The sequence below is a fragment of the Manis javanica genome, chromosome 9 (assembly GCF_040802235.1).
Source record: "Manis javanica isolate MJ-LG chromosome 9, MJ_LKY, whole genome shotgun sequence".
NCBI lineage: Eukaryota > Metazoa > Chordata > Mammalia > Pholidota > Manidae > Manis > Manis javanica.
In genome coordinates, this window is record NC_133164.1 from 108,132,594 (window position 1) to 108,147,544 (window position 14,951).

General features: G+C 38.6%; 1 protein-coding gene across 9 annotated transcripts in view; it reads right to left on the minus strand.

The window, feature by feature from the left end:
• The window catches only part of TCF4 (transcription factor 4), a 333,674-nt gene that overhangs the window by 206,576 nt on the left and 112,147 nt on the right, over positions 1 to 14,951 (minus strand). The window lies entirely within an intron of this gene.

Genomic DNA, 14,951 nt, shown 5'->3' on the forward strand with positions numbered 1-14,951 from the left:
TTAATGACATTCTGGGCACTCTATGCATTACCCATGTATTACATCATTTATTTTACCCCCAAATCATGACACATATATTTCATAATTATCTTTGACACACAGTTGAGGAAAATATGTGAAAAGGGTAGAGTCAGGATTTACACCCAAGACTGTACACGGCTAAGCACTACAGTACTGACAGAGTGAAAGGATGGACTCGGCACATCTGCAGACCAAAAACCAATTTAATAACAATAGATATAAAGTCTCATTCTATAAAAGGAAACGGAAGACCTGATTATAAAGCAATTAGTAGGAAAAACAATTATTTTAGTGGGCTGCTAGCTCCATTTTCAGTCAATGGTAAATCAAGGGTGTGTAAATGTAACCTTAGGCTGCATTAATACTGAAAATAAAAGCAACTCCACTACTGATCTGGAGTACTGAGGAAGGTTCTAGTTCCCCACCTGGAGAGGAAAGAGACCAACTAGGACACATGCAGAGGACAGTGACCAGGAATATAAGATGTAGTTAATCTATGTTCTATGATATGTTAAATGTTTTCCAATGACACTTTTGAAGGAAGCAAGGATTATCCTCCTGGGAAACCTGTGTGGGAAGAGAGACAATACAGAATCCTAGGTAGTTTCAGAGGAGAAAACTAGTATCCCAGGCTGACAGCTACAGAATGGAAAACTTTCTGAAAGTCAGATCTGTCACACAGCAATGAATTACCCTGTTGGTAATGCCTTCCAGTGCATGGATGCCCAAGCAGAGGGACCAGTACCTGCTGGGACCCATTCACTCACGTACTAGTCATAGTGTCATCTGTGTGCCAGGAACTTTTGCTAGGGACTCCTACATTGGGACGAAAGCCGATATAAATCAGACAATACACAAGAAGAGCTCTACGTTCCATTCCACTTCTACGAATCCATGTCTTCCCGAATGGTGAATCAGGTAAAGCTCTGAGAGAAGAGTTTTGCTCTAACCTATCTTATGAATGAAAGGATGGATGGAAGGAGAGAAGCAGACAGGGAGGGAAGTGGTAGGTAGAAAAGAATTTAAAAATAGTATATTGAGGATGAATGATTAAATATAATACTGAAAATGATCATGTAATTAAATCAATAGTTGCCCAGTTTTCTTAAAGATACTAAATTTGTAAGGGAAAAAAGATAGTTAGAGAGCAAAAAGATTAATCAGAAAATAGGTCCACTTTCCTCTTTCTGGTAACTCATTCATTCTCATGACTTCAACCACCAAACATGGAATCCTGTAGGCCAAGTCTGCAATCCCAGCCCAGAACTACAAGTCCATCCACCCAAAGACATCTCAAAATTCACTATGTCCAAAACTGAATTCACCATCTTAATCCCCTATAATCTTCTTCTCCTTCTACATTACGCATCTGAATGAGAGACACCACCACCCAACCAGGCGGCCCAAGCCAGATACTGAGAAGCCAAGGGTGACCCCTCCTTTACCTGTCAGTTCCCAAGTCCAACCATTTCCTTCAGTTGGGTATCCCTCAAACACACATCCTGCTCTTCATTCCCACTGCTCCTGAGTCATTCCAATCTCTCATCATTTCCTCTTGGAATTCCTTTAATTACCTTCTGAGTAATCTCCCTGCCCCTCATGTAGCCTCCTACTCACACCGTTGCTGGACTAATCATCCTACAGCATAAACTGTATCATGTTACCCCATGATTTAAAATCAATCCTTGAGTAGTTCACCACATGCCTCAGTGAAAATCCAACTTCCTCCACCTGCCATATAAGAAAAACTCTTCATTTTTCTGGGGGCGGGAAATCTAACCTAGCTTCCCCTGTCATCTCTTTCTCTGTGGACCTATGTCCCAGTCTTATGGAAGTACTCCCGTTCCAGACTTTCCATAAATCCTCTAGCTCCTACACCTCTGCACAAGCATTTCTCTCAACTGGAAATTTTGTTTTGGTTTGGGTAGTTCTAACTCATCCTGTAAGACTCAGCTCACGCATTACCGCTTACGACAATATTCATGTTGATTCACACAATGACCACTCCCAACCCCCTCTCTCTTGCCTACCCCCAGGTCATGGAGCCAAATGTCGATGTAAAAGTTCATTTTTCCAGCTTCCTCTGCAGCCACAAGTAGGTATTTATTAGAGATTTTGGCCAATATATTATTAGCAGAATTCTGCTCAAGGTCACCCGTTTCTGGGAAGGCTTTTTTTCCCCTGATGGAATGGGACAGATGGAGTTAAGGCTGCTACTCTAATCTCTGCCTTGCCTGCTGCCTTTCATGAACTCTGATGTGGTGTCTGGGGCTCGGCAGCCATCCTGGAAGAAATGCAAGATGAGAGAAAAAGCTGAAGGATGGAAACCAGCAGGCTAAGGTGGGCAGAAAGGAAAGATGGCAACACCGATTTGCTGAATCCACACAAGCAATCTCTTACCTCCAGAGTGAGAAAAAAAACCCTTATTTGACTAACCTCCTATTATCAGGTATTCTATTAGTTGCAGCTGAACACACGCTTAACTGCTATTGCACCTCGGGGAATTCTTTCCGTATTCTCTACAAGTGAGGCAGTGCAGGGTGGTTAAGAACAAGGGCTTTGGAGTTCAGCAGATAAAGCTTCAAATCTGGGCCCTGCTACTTACCCACTACACAACGCCAGATAGGACAAGTAACCTAATCTCTCTGACCCTCAGTGGCCTCCCTATAAAATGGGAATGACAATGCCTAACAAAAAAGCTTATTGTAAGAAGCAAACAAGATAGTATCTGTGTAAAGTACTTAGCAGATGTGTGGTACACAGCGAGCACCAGAACATTTCAGCCGTTATTATGAGGAAGCTGATGGTTAGTAGCCCAGATCCATAAGCCAACAGCACACTGTGCACACATGATTACTTCCCTAATGCCCTGAATTATAATTATCTGATACTGATCTGATCCACTCCTTAGACTGTGGGCCACACTTCATGAAGGCAAGAAAAGGCATGTCACTTTCTAGGACCTAACTCAGTGCCTGTGTGACATAGACTCTCCACAAGGACTTGCTGGGTGAATGAATGAATGAATCAAAGACTGAGTACTGAAGTTTATCATTTTGGTTGGCTTCCAGTACTAATTAAATTTATATAGATGGTTAAAAAACAACATACACTGAAGACCATATGATTGCAGACATACTGATAACACATTAATTTTTTATCAAGAAGCCAATCGAACTCTTAAAGCAGTAAGATATTCCACTTTGCTTTCATAAAAATGTGATTTGTCCTTTCCCTCACTGTTGTGAGAGCACTTTCTTTGCTTCTGAAAATCAAAACAGCTAAGATACAACGTGTAAAAACTGCTCACGATACAACCAAGCCAAACAAAACAGCTAAGACACAACATGTAAAAACTGCTCATGACATAACCAAGCCAAACACTGAACTTGGGACCCACATTTGATCTTCTTTACCCCTTCCCACCCTTAACTTAGCCTCTAGAAAGGCTCTCCTTCTGAATATTTACTGGTGATGAAATTATAAACATTGTTTTATGTGGGAGTGAGGGATAGCTGCTCTGGCAAGCAGGCAGTCTCCAAATATTAGAATATGCCAAGCTTTCTAAGCAAGGTTTTGTCATCTACAGTCAAACTCATACAAAACAGTATTGTACAGGAATGCCATTTAACTATGACCACTAAAATATGTTGCCTACTCACAATGACCATGGAAAACACCACTGGATATAAACACCAGCCCTCCCTTAGTCATGACGATTTTCACATGTGCTGGGGGCATTTTATTTTTCTACAAGGAGGAAGACTCCCTCACAGTAAGGAAAAGCGATCTGATAAAACTTTAACAGGTACTGAAATTTTTATACTATAATACAGCCTTACAAGCCCGCATGAATTATTAATTATCCACCTAAGTGTACACTACTACTTTACACATCCTGCCCTTTAACTAGAGCACTCAAAAAGCCTTTGGACTTTACCTGCCTAACCGACCACGTCTTGAACAGCTAAATGGCCTAGCAAATGCAAAGATTTTCCCAGAAGTACACTTTACAGTGTTTTAACGCAGATCTACTGCCTATGCAGACCAACTGCACTTCCACAAGCACATTCTACCTTGAGGAACACAGGTAACTGAGGGAGGGCATCGAGCTATGGACAGTATCAGCAAATCAGAGCCAATGTATAAAGCAGCTTCCCCAGTGTTTGCAAAGAACATTACCGTGTAGTTACAATTGCAGGGTAGTGAGCTCTCTCTCTTATTCTGCTCTGTGGATATTTTAAAGACGTCACAGAGAGGCTTCTTTTTATGCTAGAGCAGGTGTGAACTCAATTCCACCCTCAAACTAGTATCAGCTCAGCTGAGAGAGCAGCCGTAAATTTTTATTTCAGAACTAAATGAAATTCATGAGGGCATGGGGCAAAACGTCATTAACTATTTAAATGCCTTTAAAAGACTGAGCAAGGCTGCTTCCTTTTATTTTCAATTTAATATTCAAACTATATACAGGACTTTGTGATGAATGGAAAACGCAATTACAAAAGTATATGTATGTAGGACTACTTCACTTTTAAGGTAACAAAAAAATTTCGGAGAACTCCCCACCACCACCACATCTCCATGAGTTAGGTCAGTAAGAGAAATAAGGAAGTGAAGTTAAAAGAAAAATGGTTTGTTCAAGATCACCAGAAGATTATCCAGCAAACTATTGTTTGGTTGGTCAGTATTTTCCTGTAACTAGTTAGTAGAATGCCTAACTGAGGTTGTCCCAGCTACTTAAACAGTCTGTCAAGATGTTTAAGATATTTATGCTCACTGCATCTCAACTTCCAAATTATATTTGTGAGACCATCAATAAATAAACTATGCAAAGAAAAAAACACACGTGTACCCATATATAAAGTGTGCGTTTAATCCTGTCAGGAGACCAATGTCTAAGGCTTCTAAAAATATGGATGTTAGGCTCATTTCCAATTACTGGGAATGTTCCGAAGGAGATAAGGTCATTAATAAATTTCCCTCCATGATTCAGTCCTGCCCAGTTAAGTACTATCAGTTATACATAAAGAGTTTATGCTTGCATCTGAGGCATTCACATTTGGCTGTTGAACTGGAAAGCGTACAGCTTGGTCTGGGTAGTCAACAGGAGGAAAACGCAGGAGAAATTAGTTAACTTAGTAATTTCACAGACCTAGACAGCTGCATCAGTGCTGTTAACGCAAGGCTAGAAAATCATCCTTTGTGACCAGAACACTCTAAAATTAGATCTTTGTAAGTCTCTTTCTCTTTTTTCCTCTCCCCCTTCTCCACCAAATGTTATCAGATATTACACACTTTCTATTTTCATTCAGCTGTAATATGGCCCACGAGGGGGTGGCATTTAATTAATCACTTCCACATTCTGCCAAAATTCACTGCATGATTCTCAAGTTTGCATATCACTTTTGCCAAGCTGGTCAGACCCAATAAACAGAAAAACAGCCTAGATAAAATAAAAGTAGGTGTAATAATAATTCACAGTAACTGCATTTAAGTGCCAGGTGCTTTTCATGTTGCTTCATTTAAACACAGAGCAACCACTCAGATGAGAAATTCCATCAGAGCACTAAAGATTGTGCAACGTCACACGACTAGAGAAGCAAGCCCAAGTAAACACCCAGCTAAAAACAAGCTTGGCTCAGGCCCCCATCCCCAACTTCATCATTATTAGGGCTCTAGAGGGATTTTCAACCTAAAGGAAGGCTTTAGGTGTTTTGTCTAAGCATAAACAATATAAGCAGCTATGTTTTACACCAATTTAAAGTGAAGCTTCCTTACAGTTTTTCCTATTAATAAATGTGTCAAGGAATTGAGGAGTTATTAATAAACAATCATCAAGAAGATGAAAAATGTTTGGGCTGTATCTATTAAATGCTCAGGAGTGAATTTAATTTAATCCAATCTATGTTCCACACATTGGGCAATTATTGGTCCCTAAGTCAGATAATCTGCAAAAGGAAAGAATATGAGATCTACTTAATACCTCTTTCTATTAAAAAACTGTGCATAGTTCCTCAGGAAAGACTCCAAACCCTTGGAAGTGAAGAATGAGATAATCACATATAGAAGCTACAGGAGCTATAGTCTATACCAGATTGCTCAGGAGAAGAACCAGCTCAAGTGGATGAGCACCATCTATAACACGTGACCAAGAAGGGACAAGGTCTGGGCCACAGCACCTCCTTGATGAAGAGCACCCTACCTACTGGTTACTCATTATTCAGGTGGCCTACAATGCAGGTGGAGAACTTTCAACTTGTCAAGGGGGCCCCTAGCCTCACCACTTAAATACCAGACACCGTTATCAAGGCATTTTTAGCCATATGCAGCAACGAAATTTGAGAACATTTAAGTTGGAAAGAAAAATGGTTGGAGGCAAATGTTTCATCCAAAAGAACATCTGAATTCAACTAAGTGGTCCCCAAAAAGGTACTTATTTTAACGGTTTTTGTGGATTGGCTGAAAAAGAAACCTTTCCTTTTTGGTCTTGATGTTTAGAGAACTGAACGTTCTATACTATCTCCACCTGTTCTTGCCTTCTGTTCCAATCTCATTAGAAGGGAAAGGTGTCTTCATACTTGCTTGCACCTGAGACCCAGAGTCTATAGCTTGCTCGCTGAATTACAGAGTGGAGCAGTTGTTACAAAGGGTATCACTTTATCGCACTGCTCACAAGGATTCTGAGGGGCAGGCGGGACAGGTATTACTGACCTTTCCTGAAAAATTCTAAAGTTGGGTATCATAAGAAATTTATCCAAAGTCCCAGAACCAAGACTATGGCTACAGCGACCCCTAGCCTAGTCCACTGTTCCATAACACCTCTCAAGACTTGTAAGGCTTGAAACTGAGCTCCTTTACTCGTTTGGTCCTACTGAAGGTCATAATGTGAACAGAGAAAATAGGCTTAATTTTTTTGAAGGTCAACAAAGCACTTAAGGTAGACACAACTTTCACGGATGTTAGGCTCAAAGACCCTGTGCTGGGCTGATGATTCTCCTGGAGCCCAGGGGCAACGACAAGCTTTGAGAAACACAGTGTCTAATTCCCCACCCAAGGGCCCAGTCAAGAAGTATATTACTGGTTAATGCTACTGCAGTAATTTTTTAACTGTTCAGTGTATGCAAAGAGTCAAAGAAACCATCTTTCCAATGAAAAATTTGGAGAAAATAAAAAACTTCGAGAAAAATAAAACCAGCACTGTTTACTTCACATCCAGCTTTTCTCTAACCATAGACGGCCCTTTCCCTTGCCTATGTTCTCATTAACCTGGTTCATGCCATGCTTGTGTTCAATGCAGGTGGAAAACTTGCCAAAAGTTGGACCCAATTCTCACCACAATTTCATGCAGCCTTGGCATGTTGACTAAAATTAGATGTCTTTTGGCTGCACCTAGTCTTCCACATTAAAGATCAACAAATACAACAGTGTATATATAGTAAAATAAAATAGAGGATGTCTATTTTGCCCCAGGCAGTGGGTACTTGTCTGAGTGTTTCACTGTGTCATGGCAGGTTGCTGGAGGTAAAACCCCAGGAGACTGGCAGTGGTGCAGGGGAAAGATCTCCGCCTGTCACTTGTAGTGGCATGTCCTGGGACCTAGTTGTTCCAGGACACCAGGCTGGCTCTGAATGCTGCAAGAGGAGATTGTAGGAGTGGGCACTGGCCTTAGGCTCTGCCAAAGAGCACCAAAGTGACCGGGGAAAAGGCTGGTGATGGAGCAACGTGACCAGGGTGCTCTGGGCGGCATGGCAGAAATTCAAGCCAGAGACCTAAAAGAGGAGGTTCTGGGTGATGCTGACATAAAGGGGTTGACTTGGGCTGGTTTCTGGCTGCTGCCTTGCTCGAAGGGATGAGGACCATCAAGGCACAGGCCTTGAAGATGAAATGAGAATAGCACACCTCAAACTCCATCTTCCCGTGCGTCACTCTCGTGCCTGTACTTTCTCCACCTTCCTCTTTTCAGTCACCTATTTTTCTACGCCATGTCTCTGTCCTTCTCTGTAATTTGCTGACCATAATTTAGAGTTGAGCCCCAATCTTACATTTTGCTTATATTATATGAAAGTGCACACCTTGTTCTTAATTTTCAAAACTCTGAAATTGAAAATTACATATTTTTATTTTAGGAGAAACTAAGGAAACCCTGTAAGGTGTTAAGCCCAGTATGCACACTTAACCCCCTTCTCTGTCTCTTTCTGTTGAATAGGCTGAAGAAGCTCCTGTGCACGTTCCCACCCACCCCCACCCAAACTCTGCAGCTGGAGATGGCCATGGGGTATGGGGGGAAAGGAGGGTCACACTGCTGGTCTCACCTTCTCCTGCCTCTTGCTGCATGAAACCCAAACTTGACACTTGGAGCAGGGAGAGTCATCTCAAGACAATGAAGGATATGATAAAACAGTCACTGAGATACCAGGCTTGACGTCCATGAACAATGACCCAATTCTAGCAGGAGGGCCACTGGACTTCTTCATCCACTATTAGTCACATTTTACATTACTTTAAGCAAAAGCATTCCTACCTGGTGCAAACTGCTTTTGATTGACTCTAAAATGATTTAAATTTTCTCTTAGGGAAAAAATAGCTTTCTATGTGAGGGATCTTCCTCTGGCATTTAGAAGACTTTTCTCTTAGCTAGAGTTTTAAAGTAAGGCTTTCCTTCTAAATTTTATAAAACTTCATAAATTTTATAAAATTTATGGTCAAACTCGGTTTACTCCACCGAGTTTGACCATAAAACTGTTTGATTACTACAGCATTAAATTATTATACTACAGAAAGGGGCAGCCAAATGGAAAGGAAACAAGACCAGTGAAAGAGGAACAGAAATGTTCATTGTCTATACAAGAGGAAGTAAGTTATCTGAATACTGGAAACACAACTTTTTTTCAGTGGTCTTTCAAAAAAGTACTGATTTTACTTATTTCTTTTTCTAAATAATCTGTGGTGTGTTTAAATGAAAACTGAAATCTACAACACTGCAATATCATCCCTTTCCTGATATTAGGAGAATAATCTGTAGAGTCAAGGATATAGTACTATAAATGAATTTCTCTCTGAGTGGCTCTGGTTTAGGGTTTTCTTACTAAGATATAAAACTGATTTTCATTTGTGGGCTTTTTATTCAGGGTTTAAACCCTATATATCTGATTCCCTGATTTTCTTCCTGAATGGAACCATTCAACAGCCATTTATTAAGGTCCTACAACTCTATGCTAAGCACTGGCCCATGCATAACTCTTTCTCCTAGTGGTATAACTTAATGAGTTATTATTTATCCTGATCAATTCAATCCCTTAACTACAGATTTGGAATGAGCTGAGGTAGAAAAGAAACATCCATTTGAATCAGGCTTTAAAGAATTACATTTGGAAAACATATAACTAGCAAAGTTATTTGAAGGTATCAAAACAGAGATGAATAGGTGAGAAAGAACAATAAAACATCTCTAAAGATAAATTACAGTATAAAGATGAAATGGCAAACCTAAAAGATCAATGGACCATTACATGACAAAATTACCTCAGAGATCAACTAAAGGTCTGTCCCACCCTCAATCTAAAAAAGTGAAAAAGAACCGATCTGCAGAGCCACCAGCAGTTGTAGCAGAACAGAAGTGGAAAAGTCAGTTCTCAAAATCAGGATCAGTAATACCACTTGGGATGACACTTAAAATAGTCTTATTTGATAATACTTTGGGAAAACATTTCAAGTTAACATATTAAAATACCACAACTCCCAAAGAAAATTAACAACAAATATGACCACTATTAAACATTTCTCAGAAGTTGCTTCTTACCAAATTACCAGTCCAACAGATGACAGAGGACATCAAGAAGACCTCAAACTAAAAAGTGTCATTTAAAAAAAAAAGGTAGACACTGAAAATGTAGAGACACCCCTAACTGATGCAATTGCAAGCAGCCTGCCATCACCATGAAACTTCAGAACGATTTAAAAGCAACCTAAAATTTCTAGATCTGACATCCATATTCACAATTGCATTTTCATGAAGTCACTAAAATATTATGCAACCTCTGACACTTTTGAACATCAAGTAATTGTCCCTACTACACAGGCTTTCCTCCCCACCCCCAAATATTTACATTTCGGCATTGAAAAAAAACCTTGGGCCAAGAGGCCACGTTAAATCTTACCAATGCTTCGAGAAAAGTATGTTCCTTTGTGATCATTCTTTTCCTTTGTATGTAAAGGTTTTCAAAACAGTTTTCCTAGTAAGAGCCTCTTCATGGGGTATTTTCAGTTTTACAATGAAAAGAAAATCTCCCTCCCTGTATTAGCATCTACTCACATCCAGTTTTACAAGGAGACTGTGCCACTGGCCTCTGCCACTGGGATTTGAAAATGCTCACAACACTTCACCTTTATGCTGGGCTAAACTCAGGGTAGCCATAAACACTTTGAAGTAATACAAACCTAAATATTCCTGCTAGGCAAACGGAGCAGTGGAACCGAATTATAATGAGCTAGCAGCTGTCACAATATGACCACAGTAACCAAATCAAAATATCAACCGCTAACCGAGATGAGATTCAAAGGTCATCCTATAAGCCAGCAGCTTTCTTCAGTTCTGCCCGAAACCTCAGTCTAATCCTGCCGTAAAATGTTCTGTTGAGCTAGTTTAGAAACCAGTTACTCTATGGTGGGAAATTATTTAGGGCCCTGGTAGAGTACCATTAGCAGGACTAGAACAAAATACCACAATAAGGAAACCGAACCATTCACAATGGGACATGTAAAAACAGCAGCTGATGTTGAACTAAGCTGCACCCAACCGTAGAAAAGTATCACTTTACACATCCTTCAGTTACCACTGCATGTCTATAATCTTATTGGCAACTTGCTCACTCAAACAATCTGGTTTTCAATTAAGACTCTGGAACAATAGAAGGAAAATGCATGCTTAGATCCTTCCTTGGATCAAAAAGCTTTAGCTAGAAAATATATTGTCTCCCATTGTAAAAATATTTGGACAATTACCTGCAAACATTTAATGCTTGGCAAACCCTGCCCCCAAGAAAAAAAAAAACAAAAAAAAAACAGGGATGTTTAAAAAAAATCCACACTCTGCACATAGTTCTCGTCAGGATTTTCAAATTATTCCATAGCATGTAATCTTCTTAAAAACACAAGGCTCAGACCCATGGCCCCCCTGTCCTATTAGCATATTCTGAAAGCTACCCACGGACCACCTGTAAAGGTTTAATCAAAATGTTTAAAAACTGCAGCAAACAAATTTCCAACTGATCAAGTGCATATTATTATCATTAATAATCATAGGGGGGGTCACAGGAAGAAGTGATCTGTTTTCTCCAGATACAAAACAGGACATAACATTTCAAACAAATAAAAATGCAAACTGGCTTGCCTGTCTCTACCTAATGAAAGCACTGAGTGAGGAGGACTCAGGAAACATCAGGTAGGAAAGTATAATATACAAAGACTGAGTCATTATGTGGTGCACCTGAATTTAATATTATGTGTCAATTACACCTCAATAAACAAATAAATAAAACCTTTTAAAAGAGTCTATGAATTTGTCAATGCAGGCAGTCAGCTAGATGACTCAGGGCTGAAATCTCTCAACTCCTCCAGCCTCCCCCACACCAAAAGAAAAACAAAAGCCATGCATGCTTATTTTTAAAAAAAACAACCTTAGGAACTTGTTCCTGTTTATTTTAGTTATGTTTTTCTTTAAAGGATTTACACAATCACCGATTTCCAAAGCTTTGCATGGCAACTGTAACTACAGTCAACAAGGTTGGAAGTAGTACAACCTTCTAAATGCAGAACTGCCATTAATTCTAGCATAATAGGTACATGCGCACGTGTACATGTGCATGCACACAGATGCACTTGTGTTCGTTTGTTTACTTTTAGTTTAGGGATTCACAAATTACCAAATAGGGTACTAGATTCAGATATGCAAGCTTATTTCTAAAAGAATATAATGCAGACACTCAACTACTCTTAAAAGTTGTATACTGTTTTGCATAAGTTTGAGATAAACAAATAAATTGAATTTTGGTATTTTGATGCCAAATACAAGCATTATATTACAAAAACTGGAATATTTATGCAAAGTCACTCATCTGAAATAAAGTTCAGAGTTGTAATAAGTGGTTTTATCATAAGAGTTTATGTGTAAATGTTAGCGATGCCTGCATCATTTCTCTAAAGTCATGTACTGCCATGAAGATGAAAATATACAATAATAATTCACTCTCAAAAGAACAGAGTGGTTCATTACTTTTTTCTTTCCTTGCAATAAGATAAAGCCTCACTAAGTGAACAGTTTACTTTAAAAAAAAAATCAGGTCATCTGCAGTTAATAATTCTTTCCCGTAAAATTAGTGTCACTTGTTTCTGTAGCAGACGCCTAATTCAGTCACAGGCTTGATTGATTTGACAATAGAGAATCTGGTCCAATAAAGCGGTTGATTTATTTTTGATGCTACAGCTTTTACCCTAATGTGACATCACAGCAGAATTAAATCTTTGACATGTAAAGAAATCTTCTGTAGTTTTATGAAAACTAAAGATTCTGAAAGTGGATATTAGATGGCTGTCAAAAACTTAAAAGTGAAGTCTAATACCTTTTTTTGGTAGAATGAAAACTTCCACAGAGATCGTATCATGGAATATGGATTTGGACACAAGGAGCAGCTTAGAATATACCATATATTTTGTGAGTTCAAACTGCTGGCTCCACTAATAGGTCTCATTTCATCTTGGTCTCCATTTGTAAACTGGTTGTATTTAATTTCTTGAAAATGACCTATCTTCTCTAAGTAAAAGTGCAGCATAACACCAAGCATGGCTCATCTCAAAAATGGTTTCATCTTAAATAAACAGCAGCTTGGGCAAAATCAATGGGCATCTTTGTTCCCTGAATCTAGCCCTGAGATAACCAAGCCAATCAGGAAGGTATTTAGGACATGAGAAGTTATAGGGGTGGGATGAGTTTTTAATAAAGCATCATAGCCAGTTCTCTAAAAATATATTTCAAAAATTATTTTCCAAATGAAAAATGCAAGGTGTTTCATAATTGTTTAAATGTCATTTTTTTCTCTCCTTTTCCTTTTTTTGCACACTGCTCCATGCCCTCTCACTCTGAGCGTGACCTCTTTGACCCCAGTCTGACACTGCACCGTTAATGTCAGATAAACCATTTAGCCCAAGCACAATTCTTTTCTGTGCAAAAATCTGCTTGAGGTGGAAAATGTAGCAGTTTGTAAACAATAAAGAGCCATGTTTCAGACCAGACAGCTTATCTAACAGAGAAGTCCTTTCATTGGGAACAGTGGGTGGGAGCCTCCCGGACATAGTAGCATTTCCTATCACAATGCAGGAGACTGTCTTGGCCTCCATATTTAAGAGTTTAATGGGAGGGAGGGCAGAAAGAATAAAAGAACACAGCTGACATGGACTTTCAGCTTAAACAACAACGAAATGAAAAGAGTAAGCTCTGCTCCAGCTCTAGACTCTCAGCCCACTTATATTTTAAATACTATTTGGTTAGAAAAACAAATTTGGTTTGTAAAACAGTTGCCCCTGAGGACACAGGAACAAGGCAATTATTTAATACCTTTGTATTGTGAGATGTATTCTGTAATACTAATTTATCACGTTGTTCTTTAGGAAAACATTTATGTACATAGCATAAACTTCTAAATAATGAGTAGTAAGTTATTTATTTTCCCTTCTTTGCCTCATCACAGGATAGTTTTAGACTCTCCTAAGAAAGTTGTTTAATATACTCTTTAGGTGCTACTTCTTAAGATTTTTATTTTCAAGTTAATCTTTGATTTTAATGAAGTTTGATAAGGATGATTAGAGAAGCAAAGTGTTTGAATTTAATATTTTTACTTGTCACTGAAGAGTTTGACATAGTTCTTTAAAACCTAAATTGACAAATATATCCAGTTATCTGTATCTATATATCCTGAAAACATGAAACTTGTTGCACTGCCATATCAACAACTCATAAAATGAACTGGGATTCTTTCTTTAGCTACAAACTTAAAACATAAATATGAAATTTACCATTTTAAAGTAAAAAGGCACAAATATAAGAAAAACCTACAATCAAACACAACTTCATGGTTCTCAAAATTGGGATGACACTTAAAGACCCAACATATGATATCAACCATTAAAAATAAATTGCTAGCATTTCTCTGCTTCATCTATTTTGTGTTAAATATATGAAATTCCTTTAGATGGATGTGATGGTGATTTTTGAAAAAATAACTGAGATTCAAGGACTATCTATTCCTTAAATAACAAGTACAGACTCCAAGGCTTGAAAATCAGGACATTCTTTAGAATTTTTACAAATATGATTTCAGAATGATATAATTATGGCTGTGCGCTTTCCATGGGCCAATGGTTTGTGTCAGGAAATTTAACTTCATTTATTGATGCATTCACAATAAAATCTGGTCAAGTTCAGAGATTTACTAATATTGGTAAAAACCCTTATTTACTAGAACAAAAAAATCACTTTTTCAATGAAAACCAAAGTAACCAGCTATTGGGACCTTTTAAGCCATTATGAATTACCTATGCAATGCTCAGGTTATTGCTGTTAAACAAAAATCCTTACAGGGTAGTCAAAGCAGAAAAATGTGCTACGGACACCAATATGGAGAACATGCTAGAAACTCACAGACTGTCTCAAACTAAATATAGCTTGCTTCCAGTGAAACAGGATGCAGTCTGCCTAGACATTAGCACTCACATTCATGCCTTCATTAAGTACACAATCGGATTTTACAATTCAACTTGAACATACCACTCTGATTTAAGCATTCTAAACCTATTAAACACACTAAACCTCTTATTAAAGGAGTTTCCATAACTCATTTAATAAAAATTCAGTTAATACTGACTACATATCATGGCCA